A 27,332-nucleotide genomic window follows, 5' to 3' on the forward strand; every position below is an offset into this window, starting at 1 on the left:
ACATCTAAAGAGCTTTCTAGATCTAATATTGCTTGTGTAGTAGGTAGACTAAGTAGGTACACCAAATGTCCTAATCAATAACATTAGGATGCACTTGCAAGACTTATGTGATACTTAAGAGGTTCAATGAATCATGCCATTGAATATAGTGGATTTTCCATTGTACTAGAATGGTACATGATGATTAGGTCTCTAATTCATATGAGACAAAATTCACTAGTGGTTATGTATTTACACTTGTGGGTGGTGTAATTACATGGAGATCAATCAAGCAAACATTTATTGCAAGATCAACATTGGATTCTGAGTTTGTTGCTCTCAAAATGGCTAGTAGTGAAGTTGAGTGGTTGAAAAACTTCTTAGCAAATATTGCACTAGGAATGAAACCAACCCCATCTTTGTCAATACATTGAGATGGCCAATCAAAAATAGCTATATCTAAAAACAAGAACCACAATGGAAACAACAGACATATACAATTGAGACATAATTAGGTGAAGCAACTGCTGAATAATGGAACAATCACCATTAACTATGTGAAGTCAGGGCGGAATCTAGCATATCCTCTGACAAAACCCTTGGGAAGAAATATGATTTTAGAAACATTAAGGTTTATGAGACTTAAGCCACATGCAAAAAAATAAGTAATGGTAATCCAACCTTTGTTATTGGAGATCCCATGAATAAGGTTCAGATGGGTAAAAATAAGTCATTTGTTAGTTCTGATAACACTAAATTTATTTTGAATCAATCATGTCCATTCATATGGTGTGTGTGTGAATGTGCTAGACACTGCATTATTAAGAGATCAAAGTTTGTAATTAAAATTCTATGTGTTGTAAGAATTTTAGTTTAAATAAAGTTTTAATGATTTTCATATCCCTTACAAGTAGTGTATGATTTGCAGCATATGTTTGATGAAACCACCTATATAAGTGAGTGACGCCACTTGTATGAGATCTTAACATGACCTCTAGAACATTCATGAATACCAAGCACACACATGACCTAGTAAACGTAACAATTGATAATAATAAGAATTTTGGGGATTATTGTGAGTTTCTCATAAATAATAAAAAAGTTCCTCTTGTATTTTTGGGACTTGTGCAACACTTTGGGAATAAGAACAAGTTCTTAGGGACAATAATTATACACATCTCAATAAATACATTTATTTCATGTTTTTGTCACTTTTATAACAGACCTTTGTTGTATGATCACTTTTTCTGCAAAAATTGCCAATATTCCATGAAATTTCGCCATAATTATCTTTTGATCTAATAAGAAAATTTTAAAGGACCCATATGAAGATGTGTAATTTGTTAGAATTAATTGACGAATTAATTCTATTAGTGACTCATTTGAAATATTATGATGGGCCCAATTGTGATTTAATAAAATATAAAGACTTATTGGTTATTATTATGGGAAGTGATAATAAAATAAAATAAAGATAAAGATAAAATAAAAACCAACTTGATGGACGTTGGTTTATAAAGGGATTGGGGTTCTGTCTCTGGCCATAAGGTTCTTTTCACAATAACCCATCAAGAACGTGTGAGAAGAGAAAGAAAGGCAAAGAGATAGATTGGGAAACGGTGATTGAAGAGCACACAAGATTATAAATTGAAGAACGCATATTCACAGGATCTCTCATGGATCAAGGTTAGTGCTCTATTATGATTTATCGTGTGAGAATTATAAATCTTAAAGATCCTTAATTAGTTTTACATGTGGTATCAGAGCAAGATTGTAGGATTTATGATTCTCCTATTATGTGATGTTTCTCGTTATAAAATTTTCCGTTGCGTGTATATATATGGACCAAGTATAATTGCTTTTCATCATTGATTTTTGATCTGCAAGCCGTGTGTTAAAAACCATGGCATGAATTGGTTTTGGTAAAATATGTTCACGTGCCTAATTGAATTAGAAAAGCCTTTTGTGCATCCCTGAATGAAATTCATGTAAGGCATGAAGTTTTGTTTGGAATTAATGTATGGGTTGGGTTGCATCGTATTGTGTGCGTGTTTTTCTATACATGTATAAGTTGGTTTTGATGCTGTTTGCAAACTACCGTGAACGTGTGAAAATTAGAAGTTTTCCAATTTCATAATGAGGGAACCGTAAGATTACGTGGTTTGTTAAAATTAAAGTTTAATGTTTTTATTGGTTTATGTCACCAATAAATTAATATTAATTAATTTATTTATATAAATAATTAATTATTTTATTTTAATTTGCAATAATATTTATGTTTATTATTGTTAAATTAAAATTAATGAGGATGCTATATAAAGTTTATAGCAATTAAATGTGTATTTATTTATTTGAAATTAAGTATGATAAATTTTGTTAGTCACCAAAGTGGCCAAAATTTTAAAGTTTATATGATTTCAAATTATTAATGTTTTTTATTTTAATTACCCATAGTATGAATGCTAAATTATGAATAATTAAATTTATGGGTTAATTGAAATTCATTAATTATAAGACATTTAAGGATCGCCCAAAGGTTGATTAATTGTTCTCATAATTAATGAACATGATTGTAGATAATTTTATATGCGTCACTAGTTTTACTTATATACCCAAAGGTAGTAGGTGATTCTAGTTGATGCATATTTTAATTATCAATAACGTTATAATATGATTAGCATCATTATGTTTATGTTTGTATATTATTGGATCTCCCAAAGGAGAACATTAATATGCACAGAATGATTATTTATATCTGAATTTGTTTTTACGTTTAGTTTTATGACTCAAAGCATTGATGTTAGGCATGTGTTAATTGCAGTCTCTATTCCGGTATCTTTACACTCGCATGCCTTGTCTGTTCCAGTCTTTAATGGGTTGAATTTCCTTGACTGGAGTGAGCAAGTCCAATTTCACTTAGGTGTATTGGATCTTGATCTAGCTTTTCAAGTTGAAAAGCCGGCTGCTATCACGAATGCTAGTAGCAATGAAGAGAAAGCCCATTACAAAGTTTGGGCAAGATCAAACAAACTTAGCTTAATGTTTATGAGAATGAGCATAACAAGCAATATAAAGTCAGCTCTTCCCAAAACTGATGACGTAAAAGAATTTATGAAATTTGTGGAAGAGCACTCCCAAACTGTTGATAAGTCTCTCGTTGGGACACTGATGAGTACGTTGACCACCATGAAGTTTGACGGCTCACGTACCATGCATGAGCATGTGATCGAGATGACAAATGTTGCAGCAAGACTTAAGTCTTTAGGAATGGTAGTGGATGAAGGTTTTCTCGTGCAGTTCATTATGAACTCATTACCGTCTGAGTATGGTCCATTCCAGATGAACTATAACACCATGAAAGACAAATGGAATGTGCATGAAATGCACAGTATGCTAGTTCAAGAGGAGACCCAACTGAAGAACTTAGGAAGCCATTCTATTCAATATGTGAAGAATCAAGGAGCTGTTGGAAAGAAAGTTGCTAAGAAACATGGAAAGGGTAAAGGACCACTAAAGATTGACGAGTCCTCAACCAAAATCCAGAAGAAAAATGACAAATGTCATTTCTGCAGGAAGTCTGAACATTTCCAGAAGGACTACATAAAGCGTAGAGCTTGGTTCGAAAAGAAAGGTGAGCATAATGCTTACGTATGTTTTGAATCAAACTTAACTGAAGTTCCCCATAATACGTGGTGGATTGATTCTGGATGTACGACTCATGTTTCTAATGTGATGCAGGGATTTCTTACAACCCGAACCATAAACCCAAATGAGAAGTTTGTCTTCATGGGGAATAAAAAGAAAGTTCTAGTGGAAGCGGTCGGGACTTATCGTCTAATCCTCGACACTGGATATCACTTAGACCTTATGGATACTTTTTATGTACCTAGTATCACCAAGAATTTAATTTCTTTGTCTAAGCTTGATGTTACTGGATACTCTTTTAAGTTTGGGAATGGTTGTTTCAGTTTGTTTAACCGTACTTTTATGATTGGATCTGGTACACTTTGTGATGGTTTATATAAATTGAATTTGGATAATTTATATGCTAAAACTGTTATGACTTTGCATCACAATGTTGGCACTAAACATAGTTTAGTGGATGAACGATCTGCTTACTTGTGGCATAAACGTTTGGGACATATTTCCAAAGAAAGAATGCAAAGGTTAGTAAAGAATGAAATCCTTTCGGATTTAGATTTTACTGATCTGAATGTGTGTGTGGATTGTATTAAAGGCAAACAAACTAAACACACAAAGAAAGGAGCCACGAGAAGCACTCAGCTTCTTGAAATCATACACACTGATATATGTGGTCCGTTTGATCTAAATTCTTTCAATAAAGAGAAGTACTTCATCACCTTTATTGATGATTTTTCGCGTTATGGACATGTCTATCTACCGCATGAGAAATCTCAGTCAGTAAATGTCTTGGAAGTTTATATAAATGAAGTGGAAAGGCAATTAGACAGAAAGGTGAAAATCGTAAGGTCTGATAGAGGTGGTGAGTATTATGGAAGATATGATGAAAGTGGACAACACCCTGGTCCGTTCGCTAAGTTCCTTGAGAAACATGGTATTTGTGCTCAATGCACAATGCCAGGCACACCACAACAAAATGGTGTATCAGAAAGGCGTAATCGAACCTTAATGGATATGGTTAGGAGTATGTTAAGTAATTCATATTTACCTGTATCATTGTGGTTGTATGCTTTAAAGACTGCCATGTATTTGTTGAACAGGGTTCCTAGTAAAGTTGTTCAAAAGACTCCTTTTGAGTTATTGACGAATAGGAAACCCAGTTTGAGACACCTACATGTTTGGGGTTGTCAGACAGAAGTAAGAATATACAATCCGCAAGAAAAGAAACTGGATGAAAGAACAATCAGTGGATTTTTCATTGGTTATCTAGAAAAATCAAAAGGGTATATGTTTTACTTTCCTACCCATAGTACAAGAATCGTTGAAACTGGAAATGCTCGGTTCATTGAGAATGGTGAAACCAGTGGGAGTGAAGCTTCACGAAATGTGGAGATTAAGGAAGTTAGAGTACAAGTTCCTATAACTAGTACTTCTTTATCAAGAGTTGTTGTTCCACATGTTGTAGAAATTCACAACAATCAAGAAGAACAACAAATTAATGATCCTGAGGTTAATAATGAACCGATAATAGAACAACCACAAGAAATAGTATTAAGAAGATCTCACAGAGATAGAAAGTCTGCTATTTCGAATGACTATGTGGTTTATCTACAAGAGTTAGAAAATGACTTAAGTATTGATAATGTTCCAATTTCTTTTTCAGAAGCCATTAATGGTGATAATTCTGATAAGTGGTTAGATGCCATGAAAGATGAGCTTAAATCAATGGCACATAATGACGTGTGGGACCTTGTGGAATTGCCATAAGGATGCAAGAGAGTTGGGTGTAAATGGGTCTTTAAGACTAAGCGTGACTCTCAGGGCAATATTGAACGTTACAAGGCCCGTCTTGTTGCCAAAGGTTTTACTCAGAAGGATGGCATTGACTATAAGGAAACATTTTCGTCTGTTTCTAAGAAAGATTCTTTTAGAATTATCATGACATTAATAGTTCATTATGATCTTGAGTTGCATAAAATGGATGTTAAAACTACTTTTTTGAATGGGGATTTCGAAGAAGATGTATATATGGACCAACCGGTGGGGTTCGCTGAAGAAGGAAAGGAGCACATGGTGTGTAAACTTAAGAGATCGATATATGGACTTAAACAAGCTTCTCGGCAATCGTATCTTGAGTTCAATGATACTATTGTGTCCTTTGGATTTAAGGAAAACACCGTTGATCGGTGTATATATCTGAAGGTCAGTGATGATATCTTGCTTACGACTAATGATCTTGGTCTATTAAGTGAGACTAAGAAGTTTCTCTCTAATAACTTTGAAATGAAAGATATGGGTGAGGCATACTATGTGATAGGAATAGAAATATTCCGTGACAGATCACAGGACTGTTAGGTTTGTCTCAGAATGCATATATTAATAAAGTTTTAGAGAGATTCAGAATGGATAAATGTTCAGCATCTCCTGTTCCAATACAGAAAGGAGACAAGTTTAGTCTCATGCAATGTCCAAAGAATGATTTGGAACGGAAACAGATGGAAAATACCCCTTATGTATCTGTTGTTGGGAGTTTGATGTATGTTCAAACCTGTACGAGGCCAGATATTAGCTTTGCAGTTGGTATGCTTGGTAGATACCAAAGTAATCCAGGTCTGGAGCATTGGAAAGCTGCAAAGAAAGTTTTAAGATACCTACAAGGAACAAAGAATCACATGCTTACTTATAGAAAATCTGATCACCTTGAGGTGATAGGTTATACAAATTCAGACTTTGCTGGCTGTGTGGATACAAGAAAGTCTACATTTGGTTATGTGTATCTTTTAGCCGGAGGAGCGATTTCATGGAAAAGTGCGAAGCAGTCTGTCATTGCTGCATCCACCATGGAAGCTGAATTTGTGGCATGCTTTGAGGCCACAGTTCAGGCTAATTGGTTGCGGAACTTTATTTTAGGACTTGGAGTAGTCGACAGTATTTCCAAGCTGCTGAAAATTTATTGTGATAATTTCGCAGCAGTCTTCTTTTCTAAAAACGACAAGTATTCTAAAGGTGCTAAACATATGGAGTTGAAATACTTTGTCGTTAAAGAAGAAGTTCAGAAACGTAAAGTGTCAATAGAACATATTAGCACAGATCTTATGATTGTTGACCCTTTAACAAAAGGGTTATCGCCCAAATTGTATGTTGGTCATGTAAAGAATATGGGCATTATGTCTACTAGTGAATGTTGAATGTTAATGTTTTGAATGTTTATGTGACACTCTTAGCTCCCTAATGTATAAATTTCTGAAATCTGTGTTTTCTTCTTTATGTTTATGCATGCAAATTATGATGAAGAAAACAAATTATGTTATGTTATTGCTTTGTAAAATGACATTTGTTTGAACCCATTATGGACTTCTCGTTTTTAAGGTCATATTAAGGAGAAAGGAATGATATAGTAGTACATGGAAGGGATCATGTCGATCAAATGATGTGTGACCGCCATGACTCTCATTATTTCTGTATCTTTAATTATGAATAATGATGGAACCAAATTATGCAAGGTCTTTTATTGCGCATTATGTTTATGTATTAAATCACATAATGTTATGACATCATATGAGTCAAGTGGGAGAATGTTAGAATTAATTGACGAATTAATTCTATTAGTGACTCATTTGAAATATTATGATGGGCCCAATTGTGATTTAATAAAATATAAAGACTTATTGGTTATTATTATGGGAAGTGATAATAAAATAAAATAAAGATAAAGATAAAATAAAAACCAACTTGATGGACGTTGGTTTATAAAGGGATTGGGGTTATGTCTCTAGCCTTAAGGTTCTTTTCACAGTAACCCATCAAGAACGTGTGAGAAGAGAAAGAAAGACAAAAAGATAGATTGAGAAACGGTGATTGAAGAGCACACAAAATTATAAATTGAAGAATGCATATTCACAGAATCTCTCATAGATCAAGGTTAATGCTCTATTATAATTTATCGTGTGAGAATTATAAATCTTAAAGATCCTTAGTTAGTTTTATATAATTTAAATTCCTTTACATAATTACACTCTGTATGGCGAAGCTACAATGTCATCAATTAATTGGCAATCCGATCTGTAAATGTTATTTCTTGAAGGGATATTTTAGGGTCTCGTATTCCCCCCATGTGATACACTTATGCCATACATTATCATTTGCCCCCCATTAATTATTCCAAATTAATTATATGATCCAAAAGTTACACCCCTTGTGTAGTAGGTTTCTTTTGTTGCTAATTATTGTTTTATACACACTAGTTGGATAAATTAATCTTAATATGGATGGAATGCATTGGTTATTTAAGTTGACAAGAATTTGGATAAAACATCAGAAAATGTATGATGGGTATGAACTCAAGAAACCAACAACACACACAATGGTGGCCAACACCCTACCAAAAAACAAGGATATTCCGTGTCTTTTATTCCCATAACTGAGTTCTTACAATAATAACAAATGTCCAGTCTCATTTCCAAGAACCTTGAGGATCTCAGCTACAAAAAGCAAGTGAAGCAAAATTAAATGAAATGAAATTAACAACGAATTTTCTTATTATCACATGCCAGTTGATCTGCCATTCACTTGAAGAGATGTCGGTTATCTTGCATCTGAAGGAGTTCTTCAAGCAACTTATTGTCCAAGTACTCCAACTCAAAAGTATCATCACCTTGCATCATTTCCCCAGAAAAACCAGGTCCCGCAATGTTATCAATAGAGTAAGAAGAATAGGAAGAAGAAGAAGAAGAGGAAGAGGAAGAAGGAGGAGGAAGTGTTGTTAAAGGCATAGGCAAAGAAGAGTTTGGATTAGAAGACTGATACTCATTTGGGAAGTTGAGAATGGCTCTGTGGCCACGAAAATGAAACGCAGCAGCATCATAAGCTCGTGCAGCTTGTTCTGCAGTTTCGAAGGTTCCAAGCCATATCCGAGTCCCTTTCCTTGTAGGGTCACGAATCTCTGCTGCAAACTTTCCCCATGGCCTTCTCCGAATCCCTCTGTACCGAGCCTCACCATTTCCATTAGAACCCGAAGATCTTCCTCCCTCCATATAATCTAGAAACAAACAAACAAAGAAGAAGAAGAAGAAGAAGAAGAAGATTATTACTATTACTGTGTTTGGATATGAGTGTGTCACGTAGGGTGGTGGTAGTAGAGAAATAGGGTATTGTATGGATGTAGATAGCACACCAATAGTATTTATGTGTGGGCTTTATATTGTTCTTGGTGAGGCTTGACCAGAGGGTCGTATGTGACGGTTTGAATTTGAAGTTGAATAAATTCTGCAACTATAATATTAATTAACTTTTTTTTGTGTTGAAGTTGACACGAAGGAGAGTGAAAAAGATAGATAGGTGCGTGCATGTATGACCAACAAGGGACGTAAGGCTTATTCGCACTTGTCGTTTTCCTCGCAGCGCACGTGCCTTCATCATTCACTTTCTTCTTTTCATTTATAACCATTTTACTTTTTCCTTCTTAGATTCACAGATCTGTGTCAAATTTTCTAATCAATAAATGTATATATCTATATATTGAAAATCGAAAGTAAAGTAAGTTATAGAGGATGATTTAGATTATTATAATTTTTCTTAAATATAAATTTTTATTTTTCCATAAGGTGTAAGATCTTTGGGACAAAATGATATTTTCTACTGTGTGTAGTTTTAATGTTGGTTTAATATTTTTTTTGGTTTTAATATTTATTTGAATTACTCAATTTCTTAATTATCTTTATCTCAATGTTCTCCTATTTTGTTAGACGAATTTAATATATCTGTCATATACAAAAGTTTCATCAATTTTATATTTGAGCTAATTACTAAGATGAATGATAATTTTAATATAACTTAAAAACATAGAAAGATCTTCATTAATATTAAGTTATGAATAGAGGACATAGAGAATTTGATGTGTTCAAAGTAATCTTAAATTCTTTTGTGTACTGGCCATAGACACGATGGTAAAAGATTCCGCTAATATTTTTGTCATTAAAATTTTTCAATAAATTTTACTGTTTTAGCACCTAAATTTTCTAAATTTTGAATGTGGTAATATAAAATTATCACTTAATAATTTCTTAACAGATTAGTCCTTAAAATCTCATGTACATTATCCATACTACTTCCCCGGTTGGTCAAACATCCCTCGATTCATCTCTATTTGCACTATTTTTTTTTTATATACATTTAGTTTTATTAATTGTTTCTATTTTTAATTTATTGTTTTATTTTCATCTGTAAATTGAATGTTAATTTGTTAGCACCAAACTCAATCTTATATAGCTCTAAAATCCAACTATACGTTTTAAAATAATTACTATAAATAACAAACATATCATAAAATATTTTTAAGAAAATTTACCACATAAATTTAAATAAAAAATAAAAAAAATATATTACAACTTTCAATAAGTCTTTAACATATTTTATTTCCTTAAGTCGGAAGAAAATTAAACCCTATATCTACAAAGTTTCTCCTCTAAGTACAAGTTGCAATATTAAGAAAGAAGGGTGCATTTAATGTAAAACAGTAGAATTCTTACATTCAAAGGGGGCAATAAAAGCACCTGTCTGCCAACATACATCAGAATTCAGCAGACAATTAATCCATCTTTATCCTTATATAATTGAGTTTACTCTTTTTCAATAAAAATTAGGTAACTTTGTTAACTATATATTAAGAGCAAATTACAGTAAATATAGTTTAGAATCAATACATTTTAAAAAGAACATAAAGTTGAAAATAATATATTTTATTTTACTAAAATGGAATCCGAAAAAAAAATTCATTTATGATGACAAGTTTTGCAGTAACTAATTTTTAATTTAGAAAAATAGAGATTTCAATGCCAATATCATCTTAAGGACAAAGAAAGATATAATACCAAAGAAAATTCTTGAAAATTTTATGTGTTTAAGTAGGGAATGCATCATTGTTACGTAAATCCAAGGGAATATTTTAACATATCGTTGCACGTTCAATTTCATGAATCTTTTGACTTGATTTTCTTTATAATATAAAGTTGAACACTTCTCTTCAGGGTATAATTAATTATTTAATTTGGTTGCTGTGTCCGATCTACCTTTGGCTTGTGTTGAGATGACGTTTTACTTAGGTAACAATTAGAGATGTGAGTTTACGTTATAAAATATTAATGGAAATTCTGTTTGTATAGATTGAGCATTGCGTCACACTTATCTTAATGATCTTACCACAACATTTTAATCAATATATTGCTTCCTATTCTGTAGAGTGTACATTGCGTCAGTCTTATGTGGCTTGAAATTTGTTTTAATAACTTCGGGGAATTTTGCAGATTCAGTGTATTTTCAGATTCGGAATATTATAGTTTATGTTTTTCTTTTATTTTTCCATTATTAGTTCATATCACCGATACTTTAATTTGAATTACGTATTTTTGTTCAACATGTATCTGTATCTAATATTCTATGATATTTTACCGATATTTGTTGATGAATTATTTAATATATAAAGCAAAAATATTTGTATGATGATAATAATTTATAATTTTTTATATTGACAATTTTAGTATTTATGATTTTAATTTGCATGCGGACAATAAAATTAATTTATGTATCACATTTTAAAAAATATTGTACATATATTATGTATTATATTTTATTATTTTTAAAATAAATGTATTAACATGACAGATAATTTAATATACGAGACGTTAATTTTGCTAAAGAAAAAATGAATTGCTAAGAAATTAGGTGGTGAACAATAATTTATACGTTAGTTTTACTAAAAGGAGTATTTGAAAATATTGCCAAGTGTTTATCCCGATCATACTCTCATATATATTATTTATTAGATGTAGAGTAATATTATCAACCAATAATATAACGAAATTAGATGTTGGAATAACGTTAATGTGAAGATGTGATTTTATACAATCCATATTACATCAATTTTTCGTAAAATATAATATAATGGTTGTTTTGTAATTATGATCCGTTGTGTTTGGATTATTATGACATGGAAACAGAGTAAAGAAGAAAAAAAATGTAATTGTTTGCACTGAAGAAAAACGGAAAATAAATATAAGGTTAACAGTGGATTTGATTATGTAAAAATAAATAAATTAATTAAATAATATAACTAATTTACATGTAATTATGGAATATAATTATTTATAATAACAAAAATATGTTATAATCTTGAGTGAAAAAAATTATTTTGCAATTTCACTTTCAACTTTAATAAATTTTTGAATTGTTATAATTAAAAATTAATTAAATTAATCATTAATATATAAGTGTATAACTATTAGTTTCTTCAATTTAGAATGTAAAAATTAATTAATATTATTTTTTTCTAATAATATAATGAACTTTGACTCTGTAACGTCACATTTAAAATATAACGTAATTAGATAAGACATTACACAAGACAGTAGTAGAAGCAAGGTCTTGGAGTATGGACACTACTCCTTACAGTTATCCACGAGAAACAAAATAGAAGTTTAGGCACACCACGATACTAGAACCAAAATAGTGTAAGGGGTCGACAAAGTACAAAATAAAGTGCTAAAGCAAGACAATACATGGGCCATAGCCTTAAAAGAAAACTAGAATCCATCCCTGAGAGGCTAAACGAAATCACCGTTTCCCTGTTGGCCACGAGGGTTTCTCGCATCTGCTCACATCAATAAATTGATGATCATCGCAAAGAAAGAAGACCACACACATAACAATCAAACAAGCAAAGGGTAAGCTAGAGCAGAAAACAATTTATCATACAGTTACATACAATTTCATAGTCCAAGATGTATATGCCAACCAATCATGTTATGACTTGCACACAATACACTAAGACTCAGACACGACTCATCCGGATACATATAATTAGTCGGATTCAGCGGATGCTTGCACTTGTGGTAGCTTTTACTGCTCTACTGAGCTGCTCTGCCGAGCTAATTGTTTCAATGTCTCATCTCCCACACACAAGGTTAGCCCTTAATGTCTTCTAGGCCTTCTGCTACTCTCACCACTAGAGTCAATACGCTCTATGTGAGACTAACTGACTCTTTAGAGTGTCAGGATGCAATCCTTACCTTGAATCCTTACTAAATTATATATATGGGGCACCACCATGAACTACCACTAACAGGGTCATGGAATTATGTCCCGACCAACTGAGGCACTGTAACATCCCTACTAGAAATTACTTAATTAAATAAATAAAATATAGAAAATCAATCGACAAAATTTTGTTATTTCCAAACGCGGGAAAATTCAAATTACTTTTCAACGTGCCATAATTTAAACATAACTAAATAATAATCTTATTACAAGTTTTCAAAATCGAACATAATGAAAGAACATCGTAAAAATCCTTAGCTCAAGAGCCCCCAAGCTAGCCCTCTCTCCATCTCCATGTATCACCAGCATCACCTGTAACATCATCTACTCCCGCGTAACGAATCACACGATCATCGCCAAATACAAATAGAAAGGGTGAGCTCAAAATAAACAATCAGTTAATTTAATAAACTTAACAATACACCCAATTATTTTATTCTAGTTAGTTCTTGGCCAAGACCTTAATCCCCAAGGCTTTTCAACCTTCACAACACACAAATAGTAGCCTCGGTTTCAGGGTTTATGATGCTCACACGAACCTGTCCGCTCGTGGTCCTACCTTTACGAACCTCCCCGCTCGTAGTCCTGCGCTACGAACCTCCCCGCTCGTAGTCCTGCTCTACGAACCTCCCCGCTCGTAGTCCTACTTTATGGACCTACCTGCCCATAGTCCAACACACGTGATTCACCAGCTACGTACCTCCCCGCATGCAGTATCTCTTAAGTGTGAGCACGGAACATACTCGCTCGTATCCCCACACGAGAGTAACATGATATGAACCTCCTCGCTCATATCATCACGTGTTCACCACCATCCATGAACCTACCCGCTCATGGCGCAGCATCCCATGATCCAAGTTTCACATCACAGCATGATAATGAAAACAAGAAAAGCACACTACGCTACACAAGGTACATACTCAAGCTGGTCTTAGGGATTCCAATGCTTCCACGAACATTCCCGCTCGTGGTCCAACTCTACGAACCTCCCCGCTCGTAGTCCAACTCTACGGACCTCTCCGACCGTAGTCCAACACACGTGATTCACCAGCTACGAACCTCCCCGCTCACAGCTAGGGATGTCAACGGGGCGGGTAGGGTACGGGTAGTAGCTCCCCCGTACCCTACCCGCTGGATAAATATTTGCCCCGTACCCATACCCATATCCGTCGGGTATCCGTTATGCGGGTACCCGTCTATTTTTTTCATATTCGCGAGTATTTACAAAAATATTTTAAAAAATAAATATTTAACCATAATTAGTGCTTAGATCAACAAGTCCCCTTTCTCCAATTGATTCTTGAAAAACAAACAAATAAAAAATCACTACCAATTTATATTGTAGTTTATTTTTGAATAAAATATTAAAGAAATTACTAACTTCATCAATGTCCACCTCTTGCAACATTGTATAAAGTTTCATGTTGTCCAATTTTAATCTAGAAGAGCCTTAAAACATAAGAAGTTCAGTAAAAATTTCTTACAATCACTTAATTAAAATATCTAAGTAAAAGTGTTAATTTCATTACCTTCCATGTTGGTCCATAACCATTCTTAGAGACACATCAATATCTCCACAGTATATGGAAGTAATTTACTCATAATGTTGTTTACTAATATATATATATATATATATATATATATATATATATATATATATATATATATATATATATATATATATAAATATAAGGTAAAGTTTAGCGGGTACGGGTATCCACGGGTACGGATACTATGATACCCGTACCCGCCCCGTTAACATGCGGGTATCAAAAATACCCATACCCGCGGGTAGCGGGTATCCATTTTTAATATCCATTTCCTACCCGTTGCAGGTTTTATCCGCGGATACCCGCGGGTACGAATTTTTTTGACATCCCTACTCACAGCATCTCTCAAGTGTGAACACAGAACATACGAACCTCCCCGCTCGTATCCCCACACGAGAATATCAGGATATGAACCTCCCCGCTCATATCATCACGTGTTCATCACTAGTCATGAACCTACCCGCTCATGACAACATCAAGCATATCCCAGACCAGGACCAATACAACAAGTCATGCAAAACATATCACAACGCACCCTGCCACTACACCATCGCCTAGCGCAACCTAAGCATCACTAGGCGAAATGGCAGTACAGACCACCTGGCGGTTCCATATCACCGTCGGACGCCACAACTCACAAGACATTCATATTTTCTACTATCGCCTAGCGGTTTAGTCTACACCGCCAGACGCTACACCAGTAATGTGACACTACTAATTTTTGTTACTCTAATTCATTTCCTAGAATTCAACTATTCAATTTTGAAACATCCAGAAATCAACATACACATTCATATATTCCAAATTACAACATCACAATACATATGCATCTTTCAAGTATAAGCACACATTCCTCTCTTTTATAATTCATATATACTTACCTCTTAAATCAATTCCAACACACACTTTATTTTCCCAACCCTTTGCATGCTTACAATTCACACACCCCACAAAAGACACAATGAAAGTTATATACTTATTCTGCATGCCCTCGCAATTCCATTACATTTAAAGTATGATTATCATGTTCCCATACTTTTCCAAAACCCGTCATGATCATGCAACACTCGATCATAGTGATATCATCAATAGTGACCTTATTCACACACTTATAACATCTTACATTCGAGCTAACATATATAGGTTCATATATTCAACATGTCTTAGCAAGCACTACCAAAAACATACTCATCAATCACACATCTATATATTTATATATATACATTCACCAATCAAGGTCATACCAGCACTTGAGCACACTAAATCATCCATTAGTAATCACACTATTAGGGAATTCAACAACCAATCATGAGTGACGTATATCTCCCTCTGCAGGGAACCAATTCAAATCTCCACCGTTCAAATTGAAGAACATGTTGTGAAACCCCTTCCAAAATTTAACCTAAATCGGACGGTTAACGACACAGAAAATGCAGTTTTACGAAAATTGCGCAGACCAGAAAAATTGATGGTGCCTAGCGCCTAAAAAATCAAAGCTTGGCGCCTAGCGGTATCAAAGCAGCGCCCGGCGGTTCCTACTATGCGAAAAGTACGAAAAATAGAATTTTTGTACAGTATTCGCATCGCTTGGCAGAGCTACCCTTGCCGCCAGGCGGTTCATCACAAAAAACCCAGAATTGGGTTAAAATTCATGCGTCGCCTGGCGGCATACTCAAAGCCGCCAGGCGGTTTCTAGGGATTTTCCAGAAACGTGTAGACAAAGAGATTTTTTTATCATATAAAGGCATCACATTCATATAGTATAACACAAAAATAAGTACATATCATATACACATATAAAGGAACTCCTCTAACCTGTTAATCCTTGCTCAATTTGGAAGAACCAAGACTTCTCTTGTGCCACCACTAGTCCAACTTGGGCCTTCTCCCAATGCACTTGATGCTCTTCTCAAATCCACCCAAAACACCTTCAGAGCCCCCTTTTCCACTGTCAATTTCGTTTGTCCTCTGTCCTTTCACGTTTGTCTCTTTTTCTTCATGAAAAACTCTCTAATTAGACCATTAACTAAGTCTCAATGCTTGTTAATGATAAGGAAAACGAAAATAGCTTTGAATTAGGTGTTAATGACCATTCAAAGACCATTATTGGTTGTCTCCCAGCCCACTAGGCTGCCTCCCTTGGCAGCTAGGGTTTTCTACCTTTTCATCTCCATGCCAAAAGAAATTTTGGCAAAAAGAAAATTAAATTTGTTCTTAACAAGGTTTGAACCCACAACCATTCAATTACAAAGTCAATGTATGACCAATTCAACCAATTCATGTTTCATGATAATTCCTATACTTTTAGGATTACATTATCATTAAGCACATTCACACATAACATTAACATTAAAATAATGCACTTATTAAAATAGCATAGAATTAGCATACATAAGACTCAAACTCAAGTCCTTTCAACTTAACTAAGTACTCTCAACCATTTGAGCTAACATTATTCCATGTCATAACAAACCACATTAAATGCCATAAAGACTCCCACGACCCGCATTTATTAAATAATTATTTATTTAATTATTTAAATTTCTCAGGTCTTACAAGCACCACCATGAGGTCTCACCTAGAGACTCATTTATGCTCCCCAATCACCATGCGCCACATAGCATTGCTTTCTTACTCCTAATTAACCTACAAAGCAAATAAACATAGATTAACATGTTGGCTTAAGTCAAGTCAACTATAGTCAACAAGTCAAACCTAGTCAAAGGTCAACAAGTCAACTAAAGTTGATTCAACTAAGTCAACTTAGGGAATCAAAAATAACATACACAAATGAAAGGGATGAAGGATTAGTGAACTTCCTTTCTAAACATGCTTAGTCTTCTTAAGCATGTGCCTTCATCTTTGGTTGGGGTCAATCCTTCATCATCCTCCCCTTCTTGGAGAGAATTTGACCACAAATTCTTGAAGCCTTTGTGGATGGAACTTGACTTGATTTGGGTGAGGATTTGCGCCTCCCTTTTATGAGCTTTTGTTCCATCCTTTGTAAGGGTATTACCCCTAGCTTTGGTTAGGCCATCTTTATTTTCTAGACTACTCTTCCTCTCTTGCTTATGCTTTGGGCCTTCCTTTTTGGCTTGGGAAGAGAAGGAAGAGTGATGCACATCTTGCTTTGGAAGAATTTTTTTGTAGGCAAGTAAAACCTTGGTGAAAGCTTGCCCCTTTTCTTTTTCTTCTTTATCTTTTCTTATTATATTTCTATCCTTATCAACTTCTTGAGGTGATAGAGGTAGTAAAGTTGTCTTTTTCCCATTTTTGAAGAAAATGTATTGGTTGGTATAGCCATCATGTAAAGTTTGTTTATCAAATTGCCATGGCCTACCTAGTAAGATATGTGTGACTTCCATGGGAACAACATCACATAGCACCTCATCTTTGTAGCTTCCTATAGAGAAGTTAATTAGGACTTGTTTATTGACATCTATTTCTCCCTCTTTACTTATCCAAGCAAGCTTGTAGGGTTTAGCATGAGGAATGGTCTCTAAGCTAAGCTTTTCCACCAACCTTGTGCTAGCTACATTGGTACTACTTCCTCCATCAATAATTAGAGAGCAAACCCATTTGTTAATTTTGCACCTAGATTGAAAAATGTTTTCTCTTTGAGTTGGCTCAAGCTCACTTTGATCTTGACCTATCATGCGCCTTAATAACATAGGGTCTTTCTCAAAAATTTTAGTTTTACTAGAGGAAGAAGATTCTTTTGAAAGAGAATGGGGAGATGAGTGTTCACTTTCAACATCATTACTCTTCTTTAAGATCATGGTCCTTTTGGTTGGGCAATTTAAAGCAATGTGATTATAACCCAAACATTTAAAACATTTAATGGAACTTGATCTTTGAGAAGTGGAATGGTGAATGTGATCACTTGGTGACTTACTTTTACTTGGTGGTTCTTGATAAGAGTTAGAAGGGAACTTATCATGTTTCTTTTTATCCTTTCCCTTCCATGAGTGACTAAAGTAGTGGTTGGGTGAGTAACTCTTCCTTGCCCTTCTTTTTCTTTTCAATTGAATTTCAATCCCAAGGGCAAGTGTGAAAATATTTTCAAGAGTGGAGTACTCATACAACTCTACTTGGTCTTGTATGTCTCTCCTAAGACCACTCACAAATCTTTTTATTTTCTCTTTGTTAGTCTCTTTTATTTCAACCCTACGCATTTGAGACTCTAATTCTTTAAAGTACTCACTCACACTCATAGAACCTTGGTGAAGCCTTTGGAGCTTCAAAAGAAGTTCCTTCCTATAGGAGGGAGGAACAAATCTAGCACGCATAAGAGTTTTAATGTCCATCCAAGAAGCCGCGGGTGGCCCTTGGTCATAATTCTTACAAACTTTATGCCACCAAGTATTGGCATACTCCAAAAATCCTAAAACTACTAGATCAACTTGTGTTTGATTCTTTACATGATTTTCATTGAAAATTTGATCAACTTTAGCTTCCCAATCAAGGAAGACTTTGGGATCACTTCCTCCATAGAACTTAGGAATCTTTGGAATTTGCTTCTCTTGTGATGGGTTGCGCCTAGAATGCCCTCTTTTCCTAGCCTCTCTTTCTTGCTCTTTAGCTTCAAGCCTTTGAATGTGCTCTTGGATTCTTAGGTCACTTTGCTCCTTGTCTTTTCTTAATTGTTCAAAGGCCTCCTTCCTAGACAACTCCAAATCCCGAAGCAATCTCATCAATGTATTGTTTTTGTTTGGTGTAGGTGCATTTGATGAACTTGCCATGATTCCTACAACAAAAACACTCAAATCCGAGACAAAATAAATGGATTAGAGGTTAGACAACATGAAAATCGAGACCAAATCCAACCCAAAATGTAACCCAAGTGTTTAGATCACTCTCCCAAAGTAACAAGGCAAGGCTAGCACTCAAAATTCACCAAAGGAGTGAAGCAAACACTTTTAAAAACTTGTTCAAAACCTTTCAAATGCAAGACAAGTGATTCGGCCACAACATCCCAAGAGTTTCAAGAAAATAAAACTACTAAGACAAAACAAAGAACACCTAGTGACAAGCAAGAAAAGCACAAAAACAAGGAAAGCTAAACTCTAAAGAAGAAAAGTTTGAGACAAAACTTTTAACAAGACTAAAACAAGAAAAGCACATTTTAAAGACTCTATGGAAAGCACTTGACAAGCATCTTCAAGTCTTAAATCATGCATACACCAAGAAAGATCATAACCAAGTTAAAGCATGGAACTAATTTGCCAATATCACCCACTTCTCAAGCATGAAACTAGTTGCATAACACTTAGTGAAAAACACACTTTTAGTTCACCAATGAGCAAGATTGCTCTTGGTTTTTAGGCAATATTTGGTGCAAAAATTTTCTTCTTTCCACAACTAGTTTCATAAAATGGTGAGAAAGAGTTTTAGGTGGCTTGAACACTTAGTTCCTCAAGTTTTAGGCCAAAATCAATTTCATGGAGCATACATCAAGCAAGACATAAAGTGAAAGCAAGATTCAAATACTTGGAAAAACAAGAATAAGAAAACTTCAAGTTAACATATGACATATGACTCAAGCAAAAGTTAGGCACATTTAAAGACTCAACATGACATACACAAAGACACAAACATGTAGCTATCATGCATTTAAACTCATGGATTTGAGGCTCAAAGACTAAGCATCAAAAGACATGTTATCCAACCACATTTAGGAGCAAAAGAGTCACAAAACAGAAGCCAAAATTGCCACAACATAACCTGAAAACGTTGTTTTTCGTATTCTCGGCAGCTCTGACCTTTGCTCACTCATTTGATCATAACTCTCTCCACAGAACTCCAAATGCGTTAATTCTTTTTTTGTTGGAAACTAGACTCACAGAGCTTTCTTTTGATATAAAGAACGTAATTTTTGGATCACTGAGCAGGTGCAGTTTAATCTTTTAAAATCGTGAACAGTTTCTGCCAGCATTGTTTTTGTGTGCAATGGAAATGGATTTGAACCATACAAAGATAGCTACAACAAGACAAGGTTAGCACATGAAAAACACCATATTCAAGATAACCTAGGCTCTAGATACCAAATGATGAGAGGATTATCTTGTTCCTTTTCAAGATTATTGAATATGGTGTGAGTTGATTAAGAAAGCTAAGTGAAATCCCCACTAGACATTAAGATAGCAAGCTATCTAGATGTAAAGGTTCCTTTCACAAAGCTCAAGAGAAGAAGATGATGGATTGATTCAAAACAAAAAGGAAATGGAAAGCACATAAACCATAGAAAACCAAGAACAATTAAAGGAAGAAGAAAACATAAAATGGAAAGGAAAGAAATGGTAAAAATGTGAGAAGCACGCCACTACAAGGCTAGGCTATAAGCCATGGCAACCTTGAAGATGAGTGGATGTGTGCCGCCACTTGCTATGCAAGATAAGGCTTAAAAGTATTCACTCCCAAGGGAGGAAACTCTCACAAATGGTTGAGACACAAGAGTGTTTTTACTTCAAAATGTTCAATCCTTTTACATGTCTAGGAACACCCCTTATATAGAAGAGTTTAGGGGCCTCTAAGCAAATAAAAGATACCTAAGGATGTCTCTACAAAAACCTAACCTTAGCTTCTAGAAACTAGGTCAAATAAGGTTACAAAAATGAGAGACAAAAGAGCTAACTATGGTGTGTGCAAGGCTAATTTCGTTCTAGCACAAAAGGAGACAAAGAATGTGTCTCATATGTCTCCAAAAAGTGGCCAAAGTGTGCTAAAAACAAAGGAGACCAAAGGTACATAGATACCTTTGCTTTATGCCTTTGCTTTACTCTCTCATCCACATCATTTATGCTCCCCAATCACCATGCGCCACCTAGCATTGTTTTCTTACTCCTAATTAACCTACAAAGCAAATAAACATAGATTAACATGTTGGCTTAAGTCAAGTCAACTATAGTCAACAAGTCAAACTTAGTCAAAGGTCAACAAGTCAACTAAAGTTGATTCAACTAAGTCAACTTAGGGAATCAAAAATAACATACACAAATGAAAGGGATGAAGGATTAGTGAACTTCCTTTCTAAACATGCTTAGTGTTCTTAAGCATGTGCCTTCATCCTTGGTTGGGGTCAATCCTTCATCAGCATCTTTTGACAAAATCGTGGCAGTCGGCCTCCATGGTCGGCCAGAAGTAACCGGCGCGAAGGATTCTGGTAGTCATGGTGCGTGCGCCGAAATGGTAGCCGCATATGCCTTCATGTAACTCTTTAATGATGTATTGAGCTTGTTTTGCAGTGATGCATTTAAGAAGTGGTTGGCCATATCCTCGTTTGTACAGGTCATCGCCTATCATCGTGGTTTGGAGGTATTGGATGTAGGGAGTTGTCCAATTGTCGGCTTGGTGTTGGGTTAGGGTATGGCAAGTGTTTGTGATGGAAAGAGCGGATAGCGTTTGCTGCAATAGTGATCAGTGACGGCTTTTTAGCTTGGTGCTGACTACTTTGGATAATATGTCAGCTCTGACGTTTTTGGATTTGGGGATGTGTTGGATGCGGACTTGTTCGAAGGCGGATTGGATGACTTTCTGGACCAGGTGATAGTATTGTAGGAGGGTAGGGTCTTTGATCTGGAACTCGTCATTTAGATGGCCCATGGTAAGCTTGGAATCGGTTTTGCATGTCATTGATTAGACACCAACTTTGCGGGCGAGGGATAAGCCGACGAGGATGGCTTCGTATTCGGTTTGGTTGTTAGACGTCTTGAAGGCAAAGTGGAGAGATTTTTCAATGAGGATATCGTTGGGAACTTCTAGCACGATGCCGACAACTGCCCCTTTTGGGTTTGACGAACCATCAACATAAAGTGTCCATTGGTCCTCTTCAGGGGTTTGTTGGAGATCGTTGAAAAAGTCTAGGAGGCATTGAGTTTTGATGGGGCCGTGAGGTTCGTAGCGGATGTTGAATTCGGATAACTCAACGGCTCAAGACGACATCCGACCCCTAATATCTTTTGGATATGGTAGTCGGTTTTGACGATAATGTTATGATTTTGGAAATATGGGCGTAGGCACCGGGCTGCGTGTACTAGGGATAGGGCTAATTTTTCCACCATCTGGTATTTGGTTTCGGGATCTTGCAGGGTTCGACTGACGAAGTAAACAAGGTGTTGGGTGTCACTGACATCTTGAACCAACGCGGCGCTTACGGTGTGATCTGTGGCGGTGATGTAGATCAGTAGGGGTTGATGGTTGTCCGAATTATGGAGGATGGGTGGTGAGGTGAGGGTGGTTTTTAGTTTCTAAAAGACTTGTTCACAATCGTGCTTCTTCAAATCAGCCAGCTCTTGTTGCATCTTGGCTTGACCGTCTAGGATGGCCGCCAAGTCCAAGGTGATGTTAGCAGGTCTTGAGGGACCTGCTTCAACCTGCTTGTTAACTCCTGCTCTGCTGCGGGTAGAAACCATCTTTGGAAGAATGTGGGTTGGTCCGTAAGGTATTATCTCGTGCCCCACGGTAGGCGCTAATTATTCTTGCAGAGAACAAATAAGATATGTCAGACACAAGCGTTACCTTACTCCGATCCACAATCTCCTCAGTAGGCTTCCTCCCGGCCGGTACATGTCGTATGTGGATATCAACAACAAACATACCAAGAATAACCATCACATTAACAGTAAAGTGGATAGTGTACGAATTAACGACAAATTAAACAATGTACGAGTTATTACAAACTTAAGATTTTAACAAATACCAATCATAAAACTATATCTTAAGCCGCCTTGTCATTTTCACCCTCCACGGTCGCTTCCGCATTCATTCCATCATCCGCCATGGCCTTCTCCACCTCCTCTCTGGGGCTGCTCTTGGCTTCACCAATAAGTTAGTCGTCCACTACATCTTTGTTCACGTCAAATCTTGGATCAGCCACATCAACCTCCTGGCAAAAGAAAGCCGCCTGCCTCACCCCTTTTTGAAATCCATTAATGTGCTCTTGAATGATGCATCTTTTCAAGTCTTCGAGCTCCACTTCCATACCTTCATGTTTTTCCTTCAACTCGTCGTTGTCCGCCTCAAGGTCAGCTATTCTCCCCTTAAGTTTCGTCTCTGAATCCAAACAGCGAACCTTCCAGGTCCCCAACCTCTTCTTCTCCCCTTGTAGACGAACAGCTTCTCCCGATTCTCTTCCTTTAGCTCCCTACGGTACAGGGACCCAACCCGGCAACTCAATATCAGCACCTTGCTCCCAAACTCCACCATTGTCCTCACCAGGTGGTCCAATTCCATACTATCAATAGAGTTAATCAATGTCTTCGCATATTAATCTCAATATCTTTTCTAACGGTCGTCTCCGGTAACTGTAACATCCCGTCTGGATATTACGAATTTAAATAATAAAACAAAAACATAATAATAATACTTTATTTATTTTAAATTGTTTCCCAAAAACCGCGGGAATTTAAAACTTTATTACATTGATAAAACCAAATCCAATCCAAATATTTATTAAACATAATACATTATAAATTATAAACTATAAATTATAAATTATAAATTATAAATTATAAATTATAGATTATAAATTATAAATTATAGATTATAAATTATAAATTATAGATTATAAATTATAAATTATAGATTATAAATTATAAATTATAGATTATAGATTATAAATTATAGATTATAGATTATAAATTATAAATTATAAATTATAAATTATAAATTATAAATTATAAATTATAAATTATAAATTATAAATTATAAATTATAAATCATAAATTATAAATCATAAATCATAAATCATAAATCATAAATCATAAATTATAAAATTATAAAATGACATTTGATGATAATTGAACAAGGTGACACGATAAAATAATAACCTAGTCACCCACTTAATAACCACATCATTTAATTAACAGAAAAAGTTAATAGTTATTACATAGTTGAAATAAATAGATTTATTGAATGCTTAATACACTGCAAAATTTTATAAAACTAGTAGACTGACATGTGCATACGCACATCTTGTATTTTTTATTTTATATATAAAAATAATAAGTAGTGAAAATATTATATAATGAAATATCATGAAAATTAGTTTATATTGTTGTAAATATTATTATTAAAGTAAAAGAGTAGTAAATTTAAGTGAATCGATAATAATTTCAGTTTTAAATATAATAAATAAAATTAATATTACAATATGATTCAGTTGATTGATTTTACGAAATAATCATAATAATAGTGTGACATGTGCATACATGCTTTTTTTGTTTTTTTTATTTCAATTTTTTTTAGAATAATAATATAATTGTTATTCTATCTTAATATTTCTCATTTAAGAATTTTTGGGTGTGTTGTATATGTCACAATTTCCCCACCAAAAAGGACTATGATGGGTCCTCAAATAAGTTTGGGAATATATGTTTGATACAATTATCTATCGATAATAAAATATCTTGAACCATCAACAAGTGACTTATTTACAGTTCGATTTGCTTATAGTCATTTTGATGAATCAATTTTTCCAACATTAGGGGGAGAATAAAAGAAATTGGAAAAGGATATTGGTTGGAATGAATTATCATTATCTCATCTTGATCCTCGTACAAAAGAATGTGAACTAAAAGTTCAACGGATAATTCATTTACAAAAATTGGCAAACCAATTACCAGATGCTTTTACTGACACAAAAAGGGTAACTAAGTCACATATACCCGCTGCTAATTGTCCAATTAGAATTGATATTCCTGTTGAACAATCTAATATAGCGTGGTAGGCATGTCGGTTCCAAAGATAAAAATCTTCAAATGAAAAAAAAGGGAAAAAGGCAAGATGGCCTAATCGAGGGGGTAAAAGTCCCAAAAGATTCTTTTGACATAATTAATGATTTGGTTCTAGAAGAACCTTAGGTACTTGAAATTGTTGAAAATGATGAGATCTCAATAAATTATGTCATGAATCATATAATATGGAACTGAAATAAAGTCAACATTGACGAGGCTTTTGCATATAATATAGCAATAGATGTTATAAGTGATAATGAGGATCAATAACCAATGACAATTGAAGATTGTCAGCAAAGAAAAGATTGGCCAAAATGGAAAGATGCAATCCAAGCATAATTAGATTCGCTTATTAAACGAAAGGTTTTTAGACCAATAGTTTGAATACTTGAGGGTGTAAAACCTGTTGGGTACATATGGGTTTTTGTACAAAAACAAAATGAGAAAGCTGAAATTGTTAGATACAAAGCACAATTATTTGTTCATGGTTTTTCACAAAGACCAAGTATGGATTTTGAAGAGACATATTCTCCAGTATTGGATGCAACAACATTTAGATATTTAATTAGCCTTGTTGCACAATAAGGTCTGAATTTACACCTCATGGATGTTATTACAACCTATTTATATGGCTCTTTGGAGAATAATATTTATATGAAACTACCTACAGGATTTAATTTGCCCAACAAAGCAAGTTCTAAAGAGGATTATTCAATATAATTGAATAAGTCCCTTTTATGGATTGAAACAATCAGGACGTATGTGGTATAACCGTCTTAATGAGTACTTGTTAAATGAAGGGTATAAAAATGACCCTATTTGTTCTTATATTTATATGGAAAGATATGATAATGAATTTGCCATAATTATTGTTTATGTAGATGACATAAAAATCGTTGGAACTCCTAATGAGCCCACAAAGGCAATTGATTATTTAAAAGAAAGAATTTAAGATGAAGGATCTTGGAAGGACAAAGTTTTGTTTGGGATTACAAATTGAGTATTTAAACAAAGGTGTTTTTGTACATCAAGAAGCTTATATAATAAAAGTGCTTAAAAAGTTCTATATTGAAAAATCACATTCATTATGCATTCCAATGGTAGTGAGGTCGTTAGATGTTGATAAAGACCCTTTTAGACCTCAAGAAAAAGATGAAGAACTATTTGGTCCTAAAGTACCATATTTGAGTGTTATAGGAGTACTAATGTATTATGCTAGTTATATTCGACCTGATATAGCATTTGTTGTAAATTTGTTAACAATATATAGTTCTTCACCTACAAGAAGACATTGAAATGGAGTAAAATAAATACTTTGTTACCTCAAGGGCACTATGAATATGGTCTTATTTTACCCAAGTGATTCAAAATCAGATATAATGGGTTATGCAAATGCAGGTTATTATTAGATCCTCATAATGTTTTATCACAAACATAATATTTGTTCACATGTGATGGCATAGTGATTTAATGGTGGTCTTTGAAATAAACAATAACAGTAATATCGTCAAATCATGCATAAATTTTAGCATTACATAAGGCAAATCATGGATGTGTTTTGTTAAGATCTATAATTCAACATGTGCGATAAACTTGTCATTTATCCTCGAGAAAAATGAAATCAACAACCATATATGAAGACAATAGTGCATGCATTGCTCAATTGAAAAAATGATATATTAAAGGAAACATAACAAAACATATTCTTCCAAAATTCTTTTTCACTCATGATCTTCAAAGAAATGGTGATGTAGAGATCCAAAAGGTTCGCTCATGTAAAAATCTAGCAGATTTATTTACAAAGTCTTTGCCAAGGAGAACTTTTGAGCAATTGGTTCACAAAATTGGACTTCGTCATCTTAATGATGTAAGTTTACATGAGGGGAAGAAATAGAAGATGTAAAGAACAATATTATATAAAATGATGCACTTTTTTTACTTCACTAGGTTTTTATCCCAAAGGGTTTTTCCTAGTAAGGTTTTACCGAGGCACATTCTCTTATCAATGGACACCCAATGGGGAGTGTTATGAATTAATGGTCGTCCATTGATTAATACAGTTACTCATATGATTGATATGATTGATACTTATATGATTCATTACTCTTTATGTAGATATTTTGTATTAACTATTTGATTTGTATCCTTTCTAGGTTATCATGTTGTATCTATAAATAGACTCTTCCTATCAATAATAAGACATACAGAAAAGTTGTTCCTCATTCTCTCATTCTCTATTCTTCATTTTCTTCTTCTCTCTGTTATTATTTGTTATTAACTTTGTTTCATAATAGTTAGAAATTAAATCATGAGAAAATATTTTAATTATTAAAATGGT

General features: G+C 34.3%; 1 pseudogene; it reads right to left on the reverse strand.

Annotated features, from left to right (window-relative positions):
• Window positions 1-8,000: 8,000 nt before the first annotated feature.
• LOC114192540 (ethylene-responsive transcription factor ERF098 pseudogene) lies at window positions 8,001-8,799 on the reverse strand (annotated as a pseudogene).
• Between the last annotated feature and the right edge of the window lie 18,533 nt (window positions 8,800-27,332).

The sequence above is a fragment of the Vigna unguiculata genome, chromosome 7, assembly GCF_037176805.1.
Source record: "Vigna unguiculata cultivar grain cowpea cultivar isolate G323 ecotype 2 chromosome 7, ASM3717680v1, whole genome shotgun sequence".
Classification (NCBI taxonomy): Eukaryota; Viridiplantae; Streptophyta; class Magnoliopsida; order Fabales; family Fabaceae; genus Vigna; species Vigna unguiculata.